Source organism: Bactrocera dorsalis, chromosome 5 (genome assembly GCF_023373825.1).
Source record: "Bactrocera dorsalis isolate Fly_Bdor chromosome 5, ASM2337382v1, whole genome shotgun sequence".
NCBI classification, from domain to species: domain Eukaryota; kingdom Metazoa; phylum Arthropoda; class Insecta; order Diptera; family Tephritidae; genus Bactrocera; species Bactrocera dorsalis.
Window position 1 is genome coordinate 73,924,355 of NC_064307.1, and position 27,211 is coordinate 73,951,565.

General features: G+C 35.3%; 1 protein-coding gene across 15 annotated transcripts in view; it reads right to left on the reverse strand.

Moving 5' to 3' along the window:
- LOC105227362 (uncharacterized) overlaps nucleotides 1–27,211 on the reverse strand; it is a 111,453-nt gene that overhangs the window by 77,617 nt on the left and 6,625 nt on the right. For 12 of the 15 annotated variants that reach the window (XM_049459140.1, XM_049459152.1, XM_049459150.1 and 9 more), the window contains exon 2: nucleotides 18,482–19,695. The gene's annotated coding sequence lies outside the window, so the exon portion shown is untranslated. The remainder of the gene's footprint in view (nucleotides 1–18,481; nucleotides 19,696–27,211) is intronic. The other 3 variants (XM_049459142.1, XM_049459143.1, XM_049459144.1) reach the window with 1 other exon arrangement.

The window sequence follows — 27,211 nt, forward strand, 5'->3', positions numbered from 1 at the left end:
TATTTCTTAAAGCAGCCATTTGAAGGGATTCATATTATATTTACGTTCAATATTGAATATATGTGACCACATTTTTTGAGTACATTTTAGTAAAACATAAGCCGTAGGGGTCTTAAAAGAGGCTTAAATATATTGTTCTATTTCGGCGTTGAGGGTGTGTAGGTATATTTTTCTAGTAGGGCTGTATAAAAAAACATTTTCTGAAGCTTTGGAAAAGCCTTGCGTATATAAGCACTAAATTCTTCCTTCAAATATTTCTATGTATCTGACGTCACGTCTCATTTACACACTTTTGCTCGCAGGCATGTCCTTGACCATCTCACACGCAAAGTCACATGCGTTTATACACAATATAATACACATATATACTTACAATTTGTATGCAAGTTTTATTTGGAACAGATAGAGTTTATAAAGAGCTCTACTATGCATTACAAAATTGCTCACTGATTTATTAAAGCGAAATTTCGGTGCCTTTGTGTGCGTGCCAAGCAAATTATATTTTATTGTCGTGTAAATGATATAATCACATAAAGTTTTTCCACCAAACAGCAAGTAATAATTAAATACTAAATGAATCACAAAAACCTCGTTTAATTGCAGAGAGGCATGCCAGCTGCATGAGAGTTTAATGTTGGACTTACTTTTTTATCCATAATTGTATGCAAGAAATCAAATAAAATTGTTTGTTATTTTAGACCAGAATAACTCAATGAAAAAAATCATTATAAATCGAAAAAGTCGTAGTTTGAAGGAAATTTACTCCTCTAAAAAAATGGTACTTTGCAAAAATATTTTTTTTTTCACTCGCACTAATATCTAGCGCAGACATCATAAATGATGACTACTTCTCTTGGACCTAGGGATTGAACTCCATCTGGTATCGCAAAGGACCAAAACGGGGCTATGTATGGTTCATTGGCCTACCAGTTTAACCTAACCTAACCTGAACTAATATATATATACGTGTAAATAATATTTTCCACAAAAACAGTGGATTACAATAAGTTAAAATTCCTCACAATTGCCTTTTATTTTTCGGGATTTGACAACCCTAGCACATTTTGACATATCAGCGCTATTTGTGTTGTTTACAGTAACTTAAAATATTCATCTCAGCCAAAAACTGGAATTTATTCGCTAGCAAATTCCTGTGATTAATTTTTCGAATTTAAGCATATGAGCTCGAAAGCAGCACTCGATCGTTCGGGTGTTTCAAAATGAAAGATTGCTTACGTACGAAGCGAATATTCTTATATATCTACCCCCCCGCAAACATAGATTTTCTAACTTTATACCATTTGACATAATATTTAATACCAATCATCTGAGCTCGTTGTTGCAACATAATCTTCTCAAAATTTATATAAAATTCTATAAATACTTCTATATTTGACGCAAATCCTAAACATAAGCCACCCCAAGATGAGGGAAACTGACAATATATAAATCCACAAGCGCATATGTGGAAAATAAATCAACGAGCGAAGCGCGCGATTGACCTTCACATCGATTGTCATGTGCTCGCGTGTTCTTGTGTGTGTGCGCTACTGGCCTGGTGTTGCACATTACCACACAATCCACAATCCCCATTGTAATAAAAGAAAACTAAATAAATGAAGTAACTTTGCCATTGTAATTGCATGACGTCGGGGTGACAAAAAGTTTGATGCGGAAAGCTGCAACAACACCAACAAACTAGAGCAAAGTGCAACAATTGTAAATGCTTAACAGAAAAAGTACAAAAAAAGCAAAAACAAAAAAGATAACTGCAGTTGAAAGTGCACAAAAAAGCAAAGCATGGATTACTAGTGGTTATGTGAATGGCGCAGAGAGCGGCGCGTGCAGTGCAGAGCGACTGTGTGACAAGAGAGTGTTGAAAAAGCTGAAGCAAGCGCTGCCAAAGCATGAAATTTATGGCGTACATGGCGTATGAGTAATATATGTATTTGCGCATATGATGGATGGCTGGACAAACAAACTTTACAGTGACAACAACAACAACAACTACAACTAAAACACATTGATAGACACGCGCTTGAAAAGGAAAATCGAAATGTGCAGCGCGACGGCCGGCGAAGCGAAATAATGGCGGTAGAGTAATACTGCTCCTAAACTCACATTGGCGCCACAGTAATAACCGTTACAGCGGCAACTGGGTTTAGTGCTAATGCCAGCAATGCAATCAGTGCCACGAACTACTACGAACGACGACGCTTCCACCAATCAACAGCGTCGACGAGTTGCGCTTCAATGCCATGTCATGCTTGGCCATCTTACTATTTCCTTTTGTTGCTAAAAATAATACGGTTATGTCCTAGAAACCGCTACAGCTGGCAGAGTCATCGTGTTGCAGGTTGTGCTGAGGTTGGCAAGTGAAACATTTAGTGGCACAACAATAACAACAGCGTGTTAGTTGTCAGTGCAACAACTAAAAAGTGAAAAGTTGTTGGTAGGAGAACGAGCAGTGAAAGCAGGCGCTGAAGTAGCAGAGCAGAATAAGGTGAGGGAGAAGCAGCAGAAAAATGTGCTCGGTGTACGTCATAGCGGCAACCTTCAGTTTGAACTCGTACACTCATGCACAAAATATATGTAGTGTATATTTAGATTTACATATGTATAAGAGCGTGTGTTTTACACTTGAAGTTTTGCATTTGGCGGTGGGTGAAGGAAGCAATTTAAAACTTTTAATTCTTTCAACGGTTTGTAATTTCTGTTGACTTTTGTTACTCTTTTGTTCTTCTTAAGGTTTCAGTGGGGGAACAAAAAGTAATTGTCATAAGGGATATATGCTTTGAAAGCTGGATAATGGCAAAGCGTATTAATAAATAAATTTCTACAGTAGATTATGGCTGGAGAAGTTTTTATTACTTAAGCTATTGGAGGAAAAATTCTGCTAGGCTATGGAAAGAACTTCGGGGAATATGTCTTTAGTTTCATAATTTTTGATTCTGACAGTGTGAGCTGTAATAAATATGTGCGATATATTATATAGTTGGTCTTAGTTGAGTTGAGCTGAAATTTTTTGAAATAATAGCAATTTTCGTCTTTATTTTGTTTTTTAATATTAAACGCTGGCGTTATTTTCATAGTTGAGTTGAGTTGAGTTGAGTTGTCTTTAAACTTGATTTGAGTTGGATGATGTAGAACTGAATTTAGTTGAGTTGAAATGCGTTTGTGTATTATAAATTTAAGTTGAATAGAGTTCAATATAAGTTCTAAATGAATATATATGTACATATATGGTACTTAAAAATATTTTGTTGGGTTGAATTACGTGATGTAGAAATTATTTAAGTTCAGTTGAGTCAAACTGAGTTAATTTGAATTGCGTATGAATAAAGTTGAGTTGAGTCCAGTGGACACAAGTTAACCTGAGTTGAGTTAAGTTCAGTTGTCTTGGAATACGTTGTGTGAAGTTGAGTTGAGGTGAGATACGTTTAGTTGACTTAAATTGCGCTTGTGTAAAGTTGAGTTGAGTTGAATTGAGTTTATGTAAAGTTAAAGACTTAAGTCTGGTTGTGTTAACTTCAGTTGAATTGAAGTTTTTTTTAATAATATCTTACTATTTTTTCTTGATAATTTTAAATGCTGGCAATAATTGTGTTTCTGATTTGTTCTTAAAAAGATCAAAGTTGAGTTGAGTTGAAATTTTTTTAAATAATATCAATTTGGGCTAAAGTGTTCAACATCATCTAACCTTGCTCCAACTAACCTGGTTTTTCTCATATTTTGCTTCCATTTTCTCACCTTACTTCACAACTTCTTCATATCTATATTCACCCCACAACCATTTTTACATTTTACCTTTAACCAAACGAAACTCTCACCTTTTTAAGTCGCGTTGCAGTTGGAAAACTTTTCGAAATCCTTGAAGTGCCATAAGCTCAAAAGTGCTGTGTAAAAGTTTTTTATGCGCGAATTGTTGTTTTTCGCGCGTATTTCGGGTATGCCTGCAAGTGTTGAAGCGCATGCCGCTTAGCGCGTTGCTTTGAATTTTGAAAGCAAAAATAAAGAAGAAAGAAAGCGATGTGTTTACTTGCATTGTGGCGCCAGGGAACGCTGTAAATCTGTTATCTATATGAGTTTGCTACGAAAAGTACAAAGTTCGGTTAATAAATTGAAATCGGCGTTAAGCGCAAAGAACAAAGCAAAGTTGTTGCCGCAATTAAGCTAATTGTGTGCACTGAGCAAGATTTAATAGCAGGAAAAAGAAAAAGTGAGCAAGTTTTAACAAAGAAAGAGGGGAAAAGAGAGAGTTTTCGCGCTAAATGGAGAAACTTTAGCGAAGCGTAGTGGGGCTGCTTGTATTTAGTTGTTGTAAGTTGGCGGTATCGGACTGTTTGAAAATGCGTTTTCTTGCTTATCATTGCAGTGTAATCTAAATTACTGCAGGAAACTGACGTTATCGTGATTATTTTTGTTATTGTTGTCCACTGTGCTTCGATTGTAGCGTAGGGCCAATATAATATATTTGCATAGAATTTCAAATTCATTAACAACTTCTACACAATTTTTGCCATTCAAACCAAAGAGCAATGATTTTTGCAAGATTGTAGCAAAATATACTGCCCACAACCTTAATATATAAACACAAACCTACTTCTCTATAAATTATATACATACGCCTTGAAGCTTATAAATCACTACATCAACACACACGCCTGGCAGGCAGCGTGCCAACGTTCATGAAGCGGTTGCAGTTCCGCCATGCAGCCAACCAAATAAAAACTCAAAGCATTTTGTATTTTTCACGGCAAATGAAGCGACTGACATTTGGTCTGCCAGTGAAATTAACGCATATAAACACAAGTTAACTGCAAATTGCAAGATTGTATGTACATGTATACCATATGTATGTTGCTGCCAGATTATCTATAGTCCATATATTCATCTTTCTAGAAAATGTCTACAAGAGTATGGCCAAAATTTGTAAATTTTTGAAAAGTCTTAAAATTTTAAAAAGTTAAAGAAAAACTTTTTTTGAAATTTCTGATTTATATTTTTGAAAAAATTTCATATAAAAAAATTTTAAATTTAGGAATCCTCCAAGTGAGTTGCAAAAAAATTAAATTTTTAAAAACTTAAAAAAAAAAATCTTGAAATGTAAAATTTTTAAGTTTTTCAAAAATTTTGAAATTGAAAAGAGAATTTGAAATTTAAAAAAAATAATCAAAATTTTAAAATTGTTGAAAAATGTGGAAATTAAAATCCTTGAAAAATTTAAAAGTATTTGAAAAATTTTGAGATTAAAAAAAATTTAAAAGTTTTAGAACGGAAAAAATTTTGACCTACAAGAGAGTGATAAATTTTTAAATTTGAAATTTAAAAAAATAATAAAATTCTAAAATTTTTGAAAAATGTTGAAATTAAAATCCTTGAAAAAAATTTAAAAGTATTTGAAAATTTTTGAGATTAAAAAAAATTTAAAAGTTTTAAAACGGAAAAAATTTTGAAATTTAACAATCCTGCAAGAGAGTGGAAAATTTTTAAATTTATGGAAATTTCAAAAAAAACTTTAAAATTTAAAATTTTCAAAATTTTTAAACTCGAAAAAATACTGAAGTTTTTAAAAATTTTATTTCTCGTAAACTCGAAAATTTGCGTCTAAAATCATATTAAATATTACCTATGTATGGGTATACATAGGTATACTTACAATGTATAACAAATTTTATATATTTTTCCTTTAAAAATGCATACACATACATACATTTCTGTACAGCCATTCAAATATGCCATTCATATGGTCATTTGCATATACTACACATGTGAGCCCTTGTTGTACATCGCATAGCTAAATAACTGTGTAAAAATATTTGACTAACAAATGGCATTGTTGACTGTGACATTCACTACACAACAATTCCTGCTTGCGGGTGGCTGAAATTCCTTCTACTTCTGCTACTTGCCACAAAGAATCGCATATATACAAAAATTACAAAAAAATTCAAGATTAATGGTGTTGCAACGCCAATTTTGCGCATATAGGAAGCGTGTTGCCACTATATATTTATACTATATACATAATAATTTGTATATATGTACATACATATATATGTGTATACTTATATCTACAAAGTATTAGCTCTTGTGCATATATTTGCATAACTGCATTCGTTTGCGCGCCCGACAAATCGCTAATGACATACTGACTTTGTTGGCACTCGTCGCTGTTTTTAGCGCGTTGCAACAACAAAGTGTATTCAAGCAAATAAAAATAAAAGAGTTTTACAAGCAAATGTGCAGACGCTTTGATTTTGTATTCGAATATAAATATATGCAATACACACATATTTGGTAGATTAACTGCAACAACAACCACAGCATTGCCACTCATAGTAACAAGCCTTCCTTGAATTCGCTGTCGTTTGCTGAATGAAATTGGCTGCCCTCTGCCATTGCTAGCATGTCTGACAAAGTAGCGCCGCATATTATTGCTTGTTTACACATATGTTTTGTTGTTATTGCCGTCTTTTGATTTTGTCAATATTATTCATGCATTTAACTAAATGCACATTTGCTTAACGCCGTTATTTCTGCTATGCAGAAAATGCACTTCCTACTTGGTGGCTGCAATCGCAGCTGATTTGGTTGACAGACACCAACAACAACTATATATGGATATGTATATATTATGTATTTACAATTTTTGTAGTATTATTTATCTGTTTATGGTGTGGTATTACATTTTAGTGACTTCAAGCAATTTTGTAGGATAGGCTGATATTTTTGTTATACATGTTTATTTTTCTCTTTGGCGTTGATTTTGTATTTTTTTAGTTTTTCTTGTTTTATTTTGTATTTTTTGTTTTGTTTATTTTTTTATTTTTTCTTTCTGTTCTTGTTTTGTGTTTTTTTTTGTTTTTGTCTTTGCTTTTATGTGTTAAATTTTTAGTACATTCAGATATATTTTGTTTGGTTGTGGCAGTTTAATTATTAGTTAACTATATATTCTCATGATATTCACTATTTTAAGGCATTTTTAATTTTTTTAAAGGTGACAACTTTACGAAAAATTTCCATTTCAAAATCATTATTTAGTAACACTTTTTTGAAATCCTGCCATTGGGACAAATTTTATCAATTTATGTTATAATTTAAATTTTTTTATTAGGTGGCAACTTCAAAAATTTATTCTAGTTAATTATCACTCCAAACAAGTATTAAATGATTCCTGTGCAAGAAGTCTTAAAAAGTTCTTCTCAAGTGTTCATTTGGCTATACATAAGTGGCAACACTGTTAAAAAAATATGTGTTAACTCCAAAAGTGTATTGAAATCAATTATCATTCTAACTACTTTACCAAATGATACCTTTGAAAGCAGCTTTAAGATGTTTTTGTCAGTTGTTCATTTGGCTAAAAGTGGCAACGCTGTTAAAAATATTTTCTTTTAAATTTTATTTAAAAAATCTGTTTAAACAAATTTCTCAGCATTCCTCAGCACTTTTGTTATATTTTTTTCTTCAGGTGGCAACTCTGTTTTAAAAAATGACTAAATGACTTTTCGGAATAGTTTCTATTTGCATAGTTCTCACATAATTAACCGATTTAACGTAAACTTTTATTATATTATTTGATATCTATAGCTCCAACTCGGATAAACATTCGGGTATTCATTCCGATATTTATATCCGTTCTCATACGCTAACTTTTAGCTTGTTCTAAGTTTCATATTGCAGTTCTCCCATACAAATTTCTATGTGCTCTTTCTTTATCTAAAATGTTCTTGTGATTACACTTTAAAATTTTCAGTATGACATCATTATCCCCTCTTATCATTGTCATCATCTCTTCGCCGGCAATATAAATTCCTTAAAATACGCGCTCCTCTTGAAGAAAATCTGCGCACTTCAGGCGGCAAAGTGTTTTCTTATGGGATTCAATTTGTCATCAAGCAAAAAGCACAGGACGAAAATGTGCCGCAAAAAAACAAAAAAAAACCGTTAGGGTCTCAATGGTGTTATAAATTGCCTACACGCAGCCGTTTGCTTGTAAAATATTTTTTTGCTATTGTTTTTGTAGACAAATATGTATAAGTGTGTCAATTTAAGAGCTTTCGGCGCACACTGCTCAATTGTGGCCTGCTGCTACACATAACGTTACATACTTGGACAGACACCAGCTCTGGCTTGCTCAACCATTTGTTTGCTTGTAAAAATTCCGGAACACATTTGGTTTTATGTTCCAACCTAATAAACACATTGCTGCGAATATCTATGTGTTTATATATGACAAACCTAGATAACTGTATTTCTACATAAAAGTCTTTGTGCCATAATGGCGCGCGGTGGGACTACGGCCTTATGTCCTTGTGTTTTTGCGTAATGCGATTGCGGAACCTTTTGCCGCCCATGTCCCTGTCGTACGCATTCGGTATATTTTTTCCTCTTTGCTATTTTGTTAAGGAATTTGTCTTTGCTTGTAAACATTTTTACGATTTACCCAAGTTCGATTGTGATTTTCTATGTTTTCTTAGCGGCTCATGTCTTATGTGATAAGCGCTTTGGTGTGCAGGCCATAAATTCAACTTCATTAGTCGTGGGTACGTGCGGCAATAAAATCAGTTACAACAACAAAGGAGCAAAAACGTAATCATATGGGATATTAAGCTTGTGATATCACATGCTGCATGTTACGATTAGCGCATAAAACGATTGAGGAAGTACTGATTGACTTGATGAGCGCTATAGATGCACCACACAATTGGCTTTAGTGAAGAAATTAAACTTAATGTCCTTTATCTGTCATTAAAATATAATTTTTTCAAAGTGATACTTTTATTTGCTTTGGAAATAAAAGAATTAATGTAAAAGTTCAAAAAGTGCCATGTGATAAAAAAGTTTTCCAGACAAGGGTTGAATTTTGATCGATCAGTTTGTATGGCAGATATATGCTAGAGTCATCTCATCTGAATGATTTCTTGGGAGATGGCACCACTGCGCCAAACAATAATCAATAGTTGTTAGAAACTTCGTGGCAAACTTAGTAAACGCTACTCAGTGTATAAAAATAATTTTGGATCTAACGGATACTCCTATATGTACACTAAGCTACAACTGCCAATACGTAAATCTCAAAGTATTTAACTGAAACTACAAAAATCTTAAAAATAAATATAAACACCAAACATTTATGCTCATTATATTTCTTACTCAAATAAATACACACTGCTTTGTGTCGGCCAGTCACTCGTCCACTCATCTAATTACGACAAAGTCCATGCAAACTCAATACAGAGCAAGTTGTTTGAAGGAAATTAATTCAAAGTATTTAAAACCAGAAAGTAGGTCAAGTACACTGAAATACTAAACAGGGGAAGAAATACAGTATGTAACACAATTGAGCAAATAAAATCACGAATGTCGATTCTTACAAAAAAAGTGTATTTAATTTAGGCGAATTGAATTACAGTTTTTTCAAATACATTCTTCAGTCCGTCTATAATACAATATAAAACAACAAAAGAGTAACAAATTTATTCAGGTTTTATAAGAAGAAAATATAAATTCTCTTGTATGGCACTTGCTCAATTTTGATACAATGTAATTTTTACCGCTTTAATATTTAGTATAGCCTCCTTTGGCCGCAATCACCGCTTCAATCCGCTTGGGAACGCTATTGACTAAATCTTCACATTCTTTCTTAGTGATGGAGTTCCATACTTCTACACATCTAGTAAATAATTCCGCCTTTGTTTTCGGTGGACTGGCATAATTGTATACCCTTTTTTTTAAAACAAACCACAGGTTCTCGATAGGATTAATATCGGGACTTTGAGGGGGCCATTCCAAAGTTTCAATTTGTTGACTTCTAAGATACTCCATAGTCTTCTTAGCTTTGTGCTTGGGGTCGTTGTCTTGCATCAGAACGATTTTGCTACTGTCCAGACCCAATTTCTCCAACGAAGAAAAATACCCTTGCCTTAATATATCTATATACATATTCGCGTCCATATTTCCGTCGATTAAAATTAGGTCCCCAACACCACTTTTACAAAAGCCATCCCAAAAAAGGACTTTTCCGGCCCAAAATTTTAGTGTTGGGATGACATCGCGGCTGGTAATAGTCTTTGATGACTTCTTCCAATCGTAATGTATTCCGTCTGACCCGTGAAGGTTAATCTTGTTTTCCTACTGTTCTGGAGTCCAATTTTAGTGCGCTTTAGAAATTTTAGACGTAGTTCTTGAAGACGTTTAGTAAGTGAACCTTTTTCAATTTTGCACCTGGCTAAAGCCTTGTTTTTTTACTCGTGTTGTACAGTCATGCAAGAAACATGTTTTCCGAAAGTACTTTTCAGTTCCTTTTGAATCTCAGGATCTGATTTTACTGCTACCGAGATCACCAGACGGATGATAGTTCGTTTATCGTGATTATTTAAAACGGATCGCCGACCAGATCGATGTTTCGGTACTGATATTTCATGACAATTAGCAATATTTTTCACTGACCCAAATGAAATTTTAGCTAAATTTGCAACTTGCCTATATGAGAGCCCTTCATTCAACCATTGAAGCACAGATTTTTTAATAGAGTCAGCAATTTTCTTCATTTTTCTAAAAAAAACACACGAAGTTAATCAGCTTCACAAAAAACAACCTTTCTAATTCTACTTACCGTCTATAAAATGAAAAATACTTCTGAAAACGTTAGTTAATTGATAAATAGAGCTAGTGGTATTTAAAATACTCGAAAGTTGTTTATTTGGTCTTAGTTATGCTCACACGCCTGATCGCAACCGATGTTGTAACACAATTGAGCAAATGTGCACGTGGCGCAAACCAGACGCAGCCAGAAAATTATTGAGAAATTGTACCGTTATATTTCCGTGAAAAAAACTCAACTAGTGTACCTATTCGAATACATATATATTCTTTTCGTAATAAGTTGCGTAGTGCAAAAAAGTTTTGAAATCAGGAATATTTGATTTTATTTGCTCAATTGTGTTACATACTGTATTTGTAATAGAAGACGCATACACGCAATTACACGTACAAAGCTATTTTTATAGATACTGAAGTTGTATGAAAATAGAACAGACACTAATGGAGAGAGACACAGTGCATTTAAAATGGTGGCTTAGAGTTAACTGCTGCCACGGCTATGCACAGAAATTGTACGCAATGCTAGAATAATTGAACTTTCACATGTATATACATATGTATATATATTTCTATATATGCATATATATTATCACGCTAGCCGGAGGCACTGTGTCACAGCTTCCGTTAAAAGTTTTACGAGAATTTCAGCAATGACTGCCAGCGACAGCTTTAATAGATAATAAATTCCAAGCGACATCAATCGAAAATACCATTGAGTGTGGCGACGGAAAGGCGCTAATACATATATACGTACATATTACGTTATGTTGTACCCTATAACGATATAGGCAGGCAGTCAAGGCGGTATACCAGCACTAATCGCGGCAGTATAGCCATTATTTTGTATGCAATTACAGTTAAGATAGTCGAAGACTAGCTTTAGTAGCGTGTATTTTGTTTTTAATGCATCTTAGGAGACATAATTTTCTGAGGAAGTCTGCCTTTCAGCGTTAGCCACCAAATCAATGCTTTATAAGAGCATGCTACGTCGGTCCGCTTGGTTCATATTTTTGCATACATAACACTTACAGGCATACCTAAATATTTTTGCAGCTCTCGGCATGCTTGCGCATATGTTGTTGTCACGCCAAGTGCAGGCTTCACTACATCAGCATCACTGCATGTGCATCGTGAATAATTAATGTGACCGCATAAGAGCGGCGTTTCTGTCGATCGCAGCAACTCATCGATATGTCGTTGTGTTAATGCACTTGCGTGTGTGTGTGTAAGTGTGTGGTCTCTGCCTCGCCACTTAATGCCGTTTAAGCTGCTTGTGCACAGCCGTTGCTATCTGTCGGCTATTGCGCTTGCGGCTTGTGTACAAGTGTCGTGCCACTAAATATTGAATGCCTGTCGCAGTGAGTGCCCCTTGATATGGAATGTTATTATTAAAGCATACAAGTATATTTCTCTAAGGACTTACACGCCTACTAATAGGTACATGAAAGCTGCTTTTGTTCATGTTAACTGCTTGGGTGTTGCACTTGTGTTAGAGCTATACTACGTGACGATGGAGGTCTCAGATGCACAAATGATCAGCCTGAAAAGCTGAGTAAATGAGCTGTACAGTCTCTCAGTGTTTGAGCTATCGTTCTGAAATTTCGCATACGTTTCTTTAACCTCAAAATGCTGCTAATTTGCTGGAACGGCCGATATTGGACCACAATGGCATGTAGCTGTCATACAATTTGAACGTTCGGAATCAAGTCCTTATATAGAAAACTTTTTTAGTTGAAGAGATATATCTACAAAATTTCGCATGAGTTATTGTCTCAGGTTGTATTGCAATCTCCGAGGAAATTATTCAGATCAGGCCACTATTGCATATAGCTGTCATATAAAGTAAACGTTGGAAATAAGTGCTTGTATGGGAAATTTCTTCATTTTACGAGATATCTTCGCGAAATTTGGCATGAGCTATTGCCTCAGCCACAATTGCATTCTCCAAAGAAATTATTCAGATAGAGTCGCTATAGCATATAGCTGCCATACAAATTGAGCGATCATGTTGCAGTTCTTGTATGGCAAACTTTTTTATTTCAAGAGCTATCTTCACAATATTTGGCATGTGTTATAAATCGACGTAATACAATAATATCTGAAAAAATTGTCCTGATCGGATCACCATAGCATATAGTTGTCATACAAACTGACCTATAAAAAATGCAGCTGTGAAAAGTATTATGGACTCGGTGCGGCCCAAGTTAACGGCTTTTTTACTTTAACTAAATAAATGGAACGTTATGATTTATTTAGCGTGCACCATGTTGTATACGTAACAAGCTTTCAGCAATTACACAAGTCACACGCTTGCCAACTTACTCATACAGCTTTGCCAAGTCAGTGTCTAGCTGAATGGCAAATGACTACAAATTGTTACAACTGCAATCCAAAGCTGCTATTAAATCACATAAATAGAGCCAGACACCCGACAAAGGCGAGCGAAAAAAGCTCTGCAAACTGACTACTTAATTTTAGGCGCAAAACCCTACAAACAGCCGACTGCATACATACAATATGTTACAGCGGCAATGCTGGCCATTAGGCCCTCATATCTGCTGTGCATCTTTATGCTATTTGCAATTTATTCCAGTTGAAGGAGCAAGCAATATTTGTATTATATGTAAGTATGCCAAGATGCCGCGTCGACCGGAGTCGAGCCAGCAGTGGATATTAAGTGAAGCGCATGAAAATGTGAGGCGACCGCAAACGCTACATTAAACTGCTGGCATGTGTGTGTGTATGTGTGCGCATGAATAAAGTTATTTGTTTTAACACACATACACACATAATACTACACACACAAACAATTACATTTACTCGGCGGCATACAGGTCAGCCAGTGGCAATTGTGCGGCAACGGCAGCGGCGCATACAAGTGTCATTGTCATATTTTATGTGACGACATGAAGCGCCGTTGCAGCAGCCAACAGCATCACATATACATATGTACATATATGTATGTGTGTAGCTGCAGCTTTTGCGGTGTGTGCGACACTTTTCGCTTGTGGCGGCGCCCTCAGTCATGCCGATAAGGCAGGAAAACTGCAATTTTACGGTAAATCTGTGTTGCCGCCTCTGCTGGTTTTCTTCGTTATGCGTGTTTGCGAAATTTCGCTCTTCTATTTGCAGTGTGTGTAAGAAATTTGCGGTGTGCGCGCTTTAAGGCTCATGTATGCGGTTGCTCATACGCCGTGTCGCATGTGAAGTTGTTGATATTTTCGATCTTTTTAAGTGCATGTGGCACTTTTGTGAGAATATTTATACAATATTGTTTAATGCCTGCACTAATTTGCAGGTTTTTGTGAAATAATGATATTTTCTTTGAATTTGAACTGTCAGTTTGTATTGTAGCTACATGCTTTAGTAGTCCGATCTGAGCAATATCTTCAGAGATTGCAGCATTATGCTGAGCAATAATATATGCCAAACTTCGTGAAGATATCTCGTGAAATAAAAAAGTTTTTCATACAAGCACTTGATTTTGATCGGTCAGTCCGTATGACAGTTATATGCTATAGTGATCCGATATCAGCTATTCCTACAAATGAGAAGCTTCTTGGGCAGAAAAAGACGTATGCGGAATTCCAGATCGATATTTTAAAAACTGAGGGACTAGTTCACATATACATGTATAGAGACGGAGTAGTAGAAGAACACATCCAGCTCGACGCTGGGTCTCCGACATTTACATTTGATCAGTAAAAACTTAATATACTCTGCTCCGTGTATAATAATAATAATTTGCGAAATGTTGGGCCTGTTAGCGTACCTCCAATGTTAGAAACTATGACAAACTAGACAAACCAGAATAATTTCTTCAGAACAAAAAGCGTTTCGAAGCTTTTGTAAAAGCTTTATGACTTGTTTAATCGATATTGAGTACGATCGGAAGACTTTGTATTAATACTAGGCTGATTAAAATGACGAAACTCTGCTTTTCTTACTTTCGCAGCTAGCCATTGATTCGAGGCTTATAATGTTATCTCATGGTATCAACCACAGCGCATCATTCAAAAAATTGCCTTGCCACACTGGCGCTCTATAAAGCATTTGCTTCTTCTCTTTCGGAATTTTCAAAGTTAAATCAACAGTAAATGAAGAAAACGAAAAATTGCAATTTAAAAAGAGAAATCCACAAAAATGAAAACCATACAAATAACTAAAAATAATGTGCCTTTGCAGCAAGCAATAAGCAGCGCATTTTTCACAGTCCGGTTTCTCATATCAGCGAATTGCACTCATAAAAACTCCAAAAAAAACGAAAATAAAAATACGCCGCCCTGCGCCTGGGCTCAGGCAGGTTGGCAAAGCTCAGTTCAACAAATCACCAATTCGCCAGTTCATATTTGCTTGTTTATTTGTTTTTGTTGCTACTCGTTTGTTTTCATTTGCCCCTTGGCATACTTTGAGGCGTTATGCAGCACAAATATTACATTTGCACAGGCAATACGCCCCCGCAAGCGCAGTAAGTCGGAATTGTGTGGCACAGCGCATTTTTCACATAATAACAGTACACGGCGTTGGTGTTAACGTTAGAGACGGCGACAGCGACGATGGCGACAGCAGCGGCTTTTGCTTCTGCCAATATTTGCTTTGCAGGCAACCCCCTTTTGTGCCACAGCACATATGGCACCTGTCGCTGTGGCGGTTTAGGGCATCAGCCATAAGCTGCGCTTGCTTGTATATGTGCAGGGTTGTTGTGTGTGTGTGTGTGAACCTAAGCAATTTACAGTTCGTACGTTAGAGCGCCTTAAATTACGCCTGCAATTGTGGCGCCACAGTGGTAACGCCGAAAAAACCCGAAATTGAGTGAAAGTCTTTTCAAAGATTTTCACTTTCACGCTGCTTTGACGTCACCCCAAGCCACCGCCATAGTCGCCTCCACCGCATATCAGCGTTCTGCAGTCACACATGTGGTTTGCTTTTATTAGCTGCTTGCGATTGCCCACACGAATGCATGGCGTCGAACACATAGGCGCGACTCTGTTGATGACAGTTTCAAAATTGCCAAAATAGAAATTGAGTACGCTGTTTGTGGAACGGTTCAAAGGATTCATATTTTTGTTATTAATAGCACGAATTCACATGCAGTTGGAAAATTGAAAAGGTTTGTTTATATTCAGCTTTGGTTTGAGTTAAAGGTGGTTTCTTCATAGTAAACTAAGGTGCGAATCGTTAGTTTAAGTTTGAATATTTTTGCCGAGTCAGGAAAGAATTTTTATTAAAGGTTTTGACGGAGGTGATGGCTGTGCTCAACGACATTCCGTATAATCGTATGAGTTTCTCTGATACACATTTAGAGATGGCTTCGTTTAGGCGGCTCATATCACTACTGTCGATAGTGGCTTTGAAATCGACAAAAGGTGTTGAGCCCTTAAACTCAGAATGGCTCCATCAAGATTCCCTCTCTCTAAGCCTTGATCGTGAGATCCAGACGTGTTAGTCACTGTATCTCACTGAAAGCTGGTGGTCAAGTTGCCCAGAAGATTCCATGCGAAGGAAGGAGTAGGAAGTGAGTATGGTAGCTCAACTTTGGCTGGATACCCAGAGTAACTAACTACTACACCCCATTTACAAATTTTGATCACTTAACTAAATTTTGATTTACGACAACATTTAAAATAAAAGCGTGTCAAACAATATTGATCCACAAACATTTTATACTCAGCACGCGTATCACAAAGAGCGAATAGTAAATGCTAAGAAAATTCGCCAAACAGCCAAACCAGCATTTCTATTTATATTTTTACGCAAACTAGAAGAGTTGCCAAGAATCATAAAAACACTAAACAAAATACAAACAAAGCAGCGATGCGACAGTCAGACCGAAGGCCAAACGAACAGACCAACTTATCGGCAGACATTTGGACGCGCTGAAAAGCGGCAGTAAAATCGAATAGCAGCAAATAAATCTTAATAGCATGACAACAGCGCGATAATTATGTGCGTACATGCAATTGATTTGTTTGGGAGCCAATTTTTCGTACTTGAATACTATAATATATAGGGTGGGCCATCTACCGTTTTAAATTTGAATTATCTATATTTCGACATTGGAAACGTCAAATACCATTTGGACAGTGACAAGTGACAGATATTCAGTAAAAATTCTAAAATTTACGAAATGGATCACTATTCACTATTCTACAGTTCGCAGATTGGGCAAGAGATCGTTTGACCGAGGATAGTCAATTTTATCGAAAAATCATCTTTTCGGACAAGGCTCATTTCCACCTCGATGGTGACGTTAACAAGCAGAATTGTCGCATTTCGGGCACAGAAAATCCGCACGTAATCGTCGAGAAGCCAATGCAACCAGCACGAATCACTGTATGGTGCGGATTTTGGTCTGGCGGAATCATCGGCCCATTTTCTTCGAAAATGAAGAAGAAACCGTAACCATCAATGCAATGTTAGCCGAATTTTTCTTCAAGCAAATTGAAGAGGAAGACTTGGACAACATTTGGTTCCAGCAGGACAGCGCTACGTGCCATACAGCAAACGCTCCACTCAATCGTTTTCGCCCTATCTTCGAAATTTAAAATTTTGTATGGCCCACCCTATACAAGCATACATTAGTATATTTATAAACTTTTGGGAAGCTCGTTGGTCTAATGAAGGTTTAGAGTATGAAATTGGTTAACATTCTAATTGACTCAGAAATTTTAATATTTATTTACTAAATTGGGTCTATTAACATTTTAATTGTAGCAGCTAATTGACTCAAAAGCGTTTCCCATTTATTAGTTTAGTTAATGTGAGGCACATTAGAGACTATATGCATGCATTTTATAGACTAATTTTTAATTTATTCAAATTATACATATTATCCATGTTCTAACAAATAATAAAGCAACAGCTGATAATGTACACGACTACAGAAATGAGTATCCAGAAATAACAACAAAATAAGGAAAATGTGTTCTTATACACTTTATGCCATGAACTTGGCCCACGACACATATTAAATTGTCAAATATTTTAGAAATTTTTTCATTTCACATACATATATTTTTCGTGGAATTTTTTTTCTTAGTTTAGGAGCATATTTCGAATATATTTATATATATTTTTATAAACCATTACGTAGCGCATTTTAGGCATTAATAAATATTTTTGTAAGCATCTGCGTTATGGTATACATAATTGATATATATATATATATTGTGTATATCCACGATTTCCATATTATTATATACATACATACGTATACATATATTTAAATGTGCCGTAACACAACAGAAGAGCTGTCAAGTGCTTTACTAAAAGCCGGTCACAGCTTTCACTTTATATTTAGAAATTCATTTCGTTTTGGAAGGCACTCACAGCTGTATATATGATCAGTATATATGTACATATGTGCATATGTCAGCTTATACTCGTAAGCACATAAATACGTTGATCTTTTGCTGTGAATTATTTGAGAATAATGACGTGATTTTTTGGCACTTGCTTTTGGAAGTAAACAATTTTCGTGAGGATAAAAAAAAACTATATTTACAGATACAATTTTGGAAATTTTTACGTTAAAACGAAAAGCGCTTAGTATATTGATTCTTGCAATGCCTGATTGTTTCCTGAATAAAAGAAATTTTGTTTGATTTTTTTCAACAGATTTTTTTTAGAGTTTTTGACACACCCTAATATATATGTATATAATTTAGTTGCTTAACATTTCATTAATTGTGGCAATTAAAGTAATTGCTGTATACTTCAAGGCTCTAGTAATTAAAAATTGTATATACGAGTATATTACACCAAATTTTATAAATATAAGTCTGCAAAAAAAAGTAAATGGGTTGCCCTTCAACAATCCCTGCAGTTGCTATAATTTTATATAATTAAACGTAAATTAAAATATTTCGCTACATACCAGCAATTGTTGTTGTCTTGCACTGTTGCTTGCCTCCACGAATTCCAACAGCTGCCGCCTTGAATTTACAGTTAGCAGTTACGTTGTATTGGCAGTTGACACGCGCTTGTATAATGCCAGCGTTGCAAGCTAATTTCGAAGCCAACACAGGCACACATACACACACGCAAAGCTTGCGTTTGAGTCACCGCTGCTGAAGCTGCTGTTAAGGCCACACTGTGTCGTGCCGTGCGAGCGAGCGAGGCTAGTTGGACACTAGAGCTGCGCCAGCAAAGGGCTTAATGTCCTGCAGCGGCAACACTGTTTACCCCACTTCAGGCCCCCTTGCCTACTGCTGCATATTATTATAAAAAAAAATTAAATATTGTTGTTATTGTTGCTGGTGTTACACTATTTATGCAGTTGTATTGCTAGTTGACTTAATTTGCCTGCAGCAATGTATACGCTACACGCACGCGTGACTACAGACGATAAGCCGCGCACACACAAACACATGCGCAAGCAATCACGAATGAGCGAGTAAGCGCGCGCTGTCGCACTGACGTCGTTGCTGTTGTTATGTCCTTACGTTTAAAGGACACTTGACAACAACAGCCGCGTTTAACATAAAAAAATAAACAATTTCAATGAGTTCAGTTGCGTTGCGTTGAGTTGAGTTGAAAAATGCGCTTTGACAGCTGGTCGTTTGTACGCTGCTTACATATACACATATATATACACTGACCACTCACATGGTATATGGTATAAAATGAAACATGGCTTATATGCCGTTATATAAATACATATTTACATGCACATGTGTGCGTATTATATATCGTATTTATTTCCTATTTTATTGCTTTCCTTCTTGTCATAAAATGTCTACTTGACGTGCTTGTTGGTCTCCACCTTTTTCGGATAATAACTATTTTACACTTTTCGTCGTTGTTTTGAAGGATATCCTTTAGCACATGCTCACGTTTTTCAATGTCCACCGCTTCATTGCTCACACACGGCTTTCTGCACAATTCATTTTTCACTTTCTTCTTCGATTTGCTTTTATGTTGTCGGTCGCTTCACTGACTCACTCGAAGGCATACTCTAGTAGACATGGAGATTTATTTATGGCATTTTCGCTACACTATTTATATGGGGGTATTTATGCATTATTTATATTAAAAAATTAAATTTTTTACTTCAAAATATTTTTACTTATATTTTTTTGTTTTAAATTGCTGTAAAATGACTTGAGGTTATTGAAATGATAAGCATTTCGTGTTTTTTGAACCCGAAAGTGAATATACAATAGTTTTGGTTGCTTGGTGAAGTTTTTGGGTTGGTTGGTTGTTGTTGCACTTTGACAGTTTGAATTTTTTAACTAAATTGCTAAATGTTAAAAAAGTTTAAAGTTTTGGCTTACATAATTGCATTGCATAACTCTTTGTTGAAGATTATATAGGCAAAATAATAATATGGAAAATACTTATCAACAATTAAGTAACATTGTTTATAGTTTTATATCTGCATTGGTAAAAAGCTCCAAAAAGGTAAAAAAGGTATTTTCATCACATTTACAAACCATAAATTCAATAACTTTTTTTTTCAACTATGCAGTGTCCTAGAGGGATTTGACAGCCATCCGCTTTCAGCTGTCAAAGTAAAAATATGTTTTTGACATTTATGCACGGTAAACTTTTGGCAAATGACACTGCAAGCATTTGCATTGAAAGAACTTCCAAAATTAATTTTTTTTTTTCAAAACTTGTGTTTTGCGTGCCAAGCTAACTCTGCTTTGACACTTTTAGCTCACTATGGTCGCATTATTGGCTATTTTGCACAAATACTAAAAGCTTAAGAAGTTTAGAATAGAATAGAGCCGGAATATTATTGCGTTTAAGAGTTAAATTTCTATGTATTATGTATTCTATGCCGGAAAAATCCAAAATTTAATAGAAAATAATGCCATAAAAATCCTTTAGAAGAAAAATTCAATAGAGAATAATATTTTTGGAAAATTTTGTTACCAGCGCCACCTAGCTGGAGCTTTTCTTTAATAATTCGCAGCTTTTATAAGGTTTCGTTCTATCTGTCTTACATCCCGGCAGAAAAGTTCTCGATCACCAGGTTTTCAATCAACAACTAAAGCGAATCCATAGCTCTTATTTAATATTATCCTTTGGCGGTGGAATTATGTCTCAAAGGTTATGGGACACAAACAGCATGAAAGCATAATCTCCCTTCTGCATGCATTATACAGCTGGTAAGCACTGCGTGGACATATAGAGATAGGTGAAAAAATATGGTTGAAGGCGAGCGAGAACTTGAACTTGCCACTAAAACAACCGAGGTGATACTGGTAACAAAGGAGCATATGCCGATTGTAAAGGGTGATTTTTTAAGAGCTTGATAACTTTTTTAAAAAAAAAAACGCATAAAATTTGCAAAATCTCATCGGTTCTTTATTTGAAACGTTAGATTGGTTCATGACATTTACTTTTTGAAGATAATTTCATTTAAATGTTGACCGCGGCTGCGTCTTAGGTGGTCTATTCGGAAAGTCCAATTTTGGGCAACTTTTTCGAGCATTTCGGCCGGAATAGCCCGAATTTCTTCGGAAATGTTGTCTTCCAAAGCTGGAATAGTTGCTGGCTTATTTCTGTAGACTTTAGACTTGACGTAGCCCCACAAAAAATAGTCTAAAGGCGTTTAAATCGCATGATCTTGGTGGCCAACTTACGGGTCCATTTCTTGAGATGAATTGTTGTCCGAAGTTTTCCCTCAAAATGGCCATAGAATCGCGAGCTGTGTGGCATGTAGCGCCATCTTGTTGAAACCACATGTCAACCAAGTTCAGTTCTTCCATTTTTGGCAACAAAAAGTTTGTTAGCATCGAACGATAGCGATCGCCATTCACCGTAACGTTGCGTCCAACAGCATCTTTGAAAAAATACGGTCCAATGATTCCACCAGCGTACAAACCACACCAAACAGTGCATTTTTCGGGATGCATGGGCAGTTCTTGAACGGCTTCTGGTTGCTCTTCACCCCAAATGCGGCAATTTTGCTTATTTACGTAGCCATTCAACCAGAAATGAGCCTCATCGCTGAACAAAATTTGTCCGAAAAAAAAAAAAAAAACCGAACACTGATTTTGGTAATAAAATTCAATGATTTGCAAGCGTTGCTCGTTAGTAAGTCTATTCATGATGAAATGTCAAAGCATACTGAGCATCTTTCTCTTTGACACCATGTCTGAAATCCCACGTGATCTGTCAAATACTAATGCATGAAAATCCTAACCTCAAAAAAATCACCCGTTAGTAGATATGAGGACAACAGCAGAGACCCTAAGGACAACAATAGAGGCCCTAGGGACGAAAAAGGTTGTCAACTACCTTGTTGTAAAATTTAACACTTACTACTAGGCATGAATACAATAAGCTGCAAAAAGCCGTATAAAATAATCTTCCAACTTAACCGGTTGATGGCCGACACCTGAGAACCGAGACAGGAAAAACGAAAGCTTTTGATGTCGACAACACATAATGTCTTGATCCAGGGAACAAAGTTATGCACAAACTCATTGAGGAGAAATAACCGACGCAAAGCTCTAGAAAAGCGTATCGCACAACAGCTCAAAGGGTATTATCGGCATATCATACAGTCTCAGGCGAAGTTGCATATGTATTAAGCGGAAGTACACACAACGACTTACTAACTTTTAAATGAAGGAAATGTTGATACATATGTACGTACATACAACTTCATATAAATTTATGTGCAAATTTGAATCTGCAGGCCCTAATGTTTGCACACAAATGTGTATCATTCCGTTAGTAACCCAAAAAAAATAACTCAAACAATTCAATTGTGGCTAGACTGCATAAAAATCATTTACAAAAGCAATGCCAATTCAAAATCGAGACAAAAACAAAATTACAAAAGCAACCACAACAATAAAACAATTCGAGAAAGAGACGAGGAAGAATACGATTTTTAACAAATTTTCAAAATAGACGAAAGAAAAGGAGAGAAATGAAAAACAGCACATTATGAAAAAAATGTATATGTAAATGTACATATATACACGGACATAACACATATGAAAATTATTTCACATAGGATATGCATGCATTAGGGTCGTATGCAAGTCCATATTTTTCACGAATACGCCAGCGGTAGTTGACGGCATAAACTGAGATACTTCATGCTCAAGCCAGAAATATTTGAGAGGCAAAGTGATACAAGTATATTTGTGTGTGCTTCTATGTATGTATATAAGAATCATATAAGCAGCAAAGCATGGCGTTCGTTCGCAATGTCGGCACGGCGTGACGTTGTGCGCTACCATTGACGCCTTGACAGACAACCACGGCATAAATGCCGAGCTAAACAAACACAAGCAAGACAAAGCAAACACAGCGAATAGCCAGCGAAGAAATTAGACAAAGTAATGCGACAAAAATGAGGAAAAAGCAGAAAAATAGATTGTAGAAAGACAACAACAAATCACGAAACCCAGCTAAACACGCACCGCGCCGTGAGTAGAAGCACATAATGCATTTGTTATTGTAGTCGCCAAAACGCCAAACTGAAATAATGCTGGGCGCGGCAGTTGGCGGTGGTTTGCTGACGGTTGATGACAAGAGCGCATGCAGGTGGCAGGCCGCTAGGATGTGTGCGTATGTGACACGTATGTTCGTCGTTAATGTACATTTTTTTTGTTTCAATTTCTTTGTTGACATGCGAACGCATATTTGCTTTTAGTAGCAAACAACTGCAGCGCAAAAAACATAACGGCGCTATGGTAAGCGTGAGCGTGTGTAGGAAGCAGCTCGGTAATGTGCGTTGTGGATATGTATGTTTGTGTTTATGTGTCTTTTTTTTAATTTTTTCAACTTTCTTTTGTACAGGTTGTTGGCGCCCCGTTGCCGCCGCCTCAACTGTTCATAGCTGCGCGCTACAAGATATTATCTCATCTCATCAGCTGTTGTGTCTTTATAGCTCTGTTAGCGAGTTGTTCCCGTGCTCCCGCTTGGAAATTCAAAATTTGCTCATGCTCTTTTCTCTCTGCCTTTTTCTCGCTTTCCCCCTTTTGTTTTTATCCTATCGGCGATCCCTAGCCGCGCACAGCTACTCACTTGTGAAATCGCAATTGTATTTTGCCGCTTTTGCTTCAATTGTTTTTCACATAATTCACTTAGAAACAATTTATACGATAATTATATTACTAGGTGTTGTTGGTTTTCGTTTTATTTTGTGGTACTTGAAAAAGTTGTGTACGGGAATTTGTATATAAAAGTATTAATTTTCTTATGTCACCTCAGGCTTTTTGCATAATTTGTCATAAATTCTAGCAGGCATTCTCAGACTGTTAAATTTTATTCAATCAGTTGCTACTTGGTATCATAACACCCTTCACAAAAAAGTTAAAAAAGTTTCCTCACAAGAATTTGATTTCGATAGAACAGTTTGTAAGACAGCTATATGTTATAGTAGTCCGATCTGGAAAATTTCTGCGGAGATTATGCCCATGTTTTGAAAAGTAACCCCTGTCAAATTTCGTCAAGATATCTTATCAAATAAGAAAGTTTTCCATACAAAGAATAAATTTTGATCGGTCAGTTTGTATGACAGCTATATGTTATAGTGATCCGAACTAAACAATTTCTGCAGAGATTACGTTTTTTCTTTGGGTAATAATCCATGCTAAATTTCGTCAAGATATCTTGTTAGATAAGAAAGTTGTTCATATAAGGATTTGCTTTTACTTGGTCAGTTTGTATGGCAGTTATATTTTATAGTAGTCCGATAGCCGTGGTTTCAAATAATTAGCAGCGTCTTGGCATAAATAGCACCCGTGCAAAATTTCATCTCCAAGACATAGCTATGGAGATAAAATATAGCAATTTATAACCGCTATATGGTCAATAAGCTTCATTGATTTCTACTGATTGTGCTGGATTAAAATTTGCAAAATATTAGCACTTACACCTCATTGCTCCAAATAAGCTGAGCTAACAAAGTTGCAAGAAAAATTCAAATATTTACACAAACATACATATATACAGGTATATGTAAGTACATAAACGATTACATGCCGTCGTTTAGCTAAGCCCATCGTACCTGCAGCTATTTTTGTTACAGCACTTAGTCATAGTTTGTCTGAGTAAACCGCAATACTGTGGCATTTTATTGTTGCATCTCATATTTAGCTACTGGTGGTTACAAGTACGTGTAACTGTAACTAAGCGCTAAAGAAAGAAAATTGTTTTATTGATCTAATTGTGGTCGCAGCTGAATTATGGCTTGTTAAACAGGCATTTATCTTGTCTCTTGCAAATAAAATATTGTTTTCAATAGATTTATTTCTTTATTCACTGTGTAGTGGGTACCCAATATTTCTTAGTAGGAGGCTTGGGAAGCCTCTTAAAGCAACAGCACTAAAAATAAAACTATGCAAATTGTAAAAGTAATGAATATATCGAAGAAGAGGAAAAGATGCTTATGATCACTGTGATTGACCAACGTTATGAATTTAAGACCATTACTCAAGGAAGGTTATATAGTACCATACATTCTCGCTCAATATAATTTATTAGTATTTTTAATATAAATTAAAAGTACAAGCTAAGGAAAAAAACTTGAACTATAACCTTTCTTAAACATTTATAATATAAAATGCGGTAACCCCTAGCAAACAAAGTTTTATATAGAAACCTTCATAACAATTCCTTATACGAAACCAGGTCATCCCAATCAAAAATTTTGATCTAAACCCCTTAAAAAATTTTTATAATTTGAAATGTGGTAACCCTGAGCAAATATTTTTGAAGCATAAGCTTTTATAACCTTCATAATATGAAATATTGCTACATTCCAAATCAAAAAATTCTGAGCTATAATATGAAAAATATTTTTTATGTTCGACATAAAAATAGCGAAAATTCACTTCCTCGAAAAATTATTTTAAAGTAAAATTTTCAGCAGGTGGCAATGTCGCTAAATGTTTTCTCATTTATATGATTCCGTTAATCTTATCACTTTGCTAGAGAACTGCTAATTTGTTTTTCATCATTATAACATTTGAAATTTTGTAAATAGTTGGCAACCTTATTACTCGATACTTATAATTTTACTATTTACTATTTGTTTTTGAATTATATTACCTTTTATTTTGCAGCGTTGGCAACTTTCCTCTATTTTGAGACCCATATATTCACTTTTCTCACTAGTGTTAAGTACAACTCTTTTTTAGGAATAAATTTTTAAAGTGTTGGCAACTCTCTCCTTAACAAATTTACGCTACCTTCTGGACCTCACCTTAGTTTGAAACCTATATCTTCACATATTTTATTATATTTTTGTTTCAAATAAATTTTACAATTTTAAAAGAATTGGCAACCCTCCCCTACAAAAATATTTATGCTTTTTTTTCTTAGACCTCAGTTTGAGCCCCATATATTCAACTATTTTTATATTTTTTTTTAAATAAAATTAGTTTCTTTGGATTGTTTTTATTTTGCAATATGTTGGCAACTCTCTGATTAAAAAATGTAAGCTATCTTCTTGCTTAGACTTCAGTTTAATACCCATTTATTCACTTATATTATTATTTTCTTTTTTAAATAAATTTAAAATTTTTTACAGTTGGCAACCCTGCTCTTAAAATTAAATTTCAGCTATATTCTTGACTAAACTATAGCTTGAAACCCATATATTCAGAAATATTTTTGTTTTGTCAATAATTTTTTTAAATAAAATTCTTAGTAGGTGGCAACCTTTCCTAAAATATTTTGAGTTTTAAACCTTCCACTTGTTTTTAATTTTGATGATAATTTTAGCTATCACCTTTCTTATACAATTATTTAGTAAAATTTTCTGTGCAAAAACTTTTTAATAGGTGGCAACCTTTCTAAAAATATTTTGTACTATAAGCGTATTTCAAGTTTAAAATTTTAGTACCTTATATATTCACTATGACTTAATACAATTTTTTAAAGGATCCTTCAGTAGTCCGTTTTCATTCCGAATTCAATAATTTGATATTCAATTTATACACTACTATTATTTTGCATTTTAATAAGCAAGCGCTCAAAACTCTTACTTGGAATATTAGAATATTCATTGCGCACTATAAAAATTCATATACCGTTATTGTTGCAGCCGTTGGCCGACAACTTGACTGGCGCCTGCTGTATTACATACAACAGCAATGCCAGCCAATATGCATGGCCAAAGAGCAGCGAGTCAATTGTTGTTAGCAACGCAGCAGTGTTGGCTCACCGCAGGCTGACACACACACAAACAAAGAGCAAGTTAAATGAAAAGGATGACAGTGGGTGTACTTTTCCTAAGCAAGCGACCGCGTTGTCGACTCACAACATTTCAGTGTGTTGAGCTTGTGTTTGTGGTCGCTGCACCCTGCCGCGCTGTTAACCATGCGCTTCAGTTATTTTAATTTCTGTTGTTGGTATTGTACGAACCCTTTGCCAGTATCTGCCTTGGCTGTGTTGTTGAATATGATTTTGTTGTTTTCTTTTTATTTTATTGTTATATTTTTATTTTTTTTTTCGTAACGAACACATGCAATGCTCGCGTGTAATTCGTAATTTTTCGTAGTAATATAGGTCTCACAGTAACTTTACTCGAAAAAATTTAAATAACTACACCAACAAACGCAACAAACAGCATGAAACACCATGTATTAGTTGTGGCTTGCCATGAACTCGACGAACCGTCGCAGGCAAC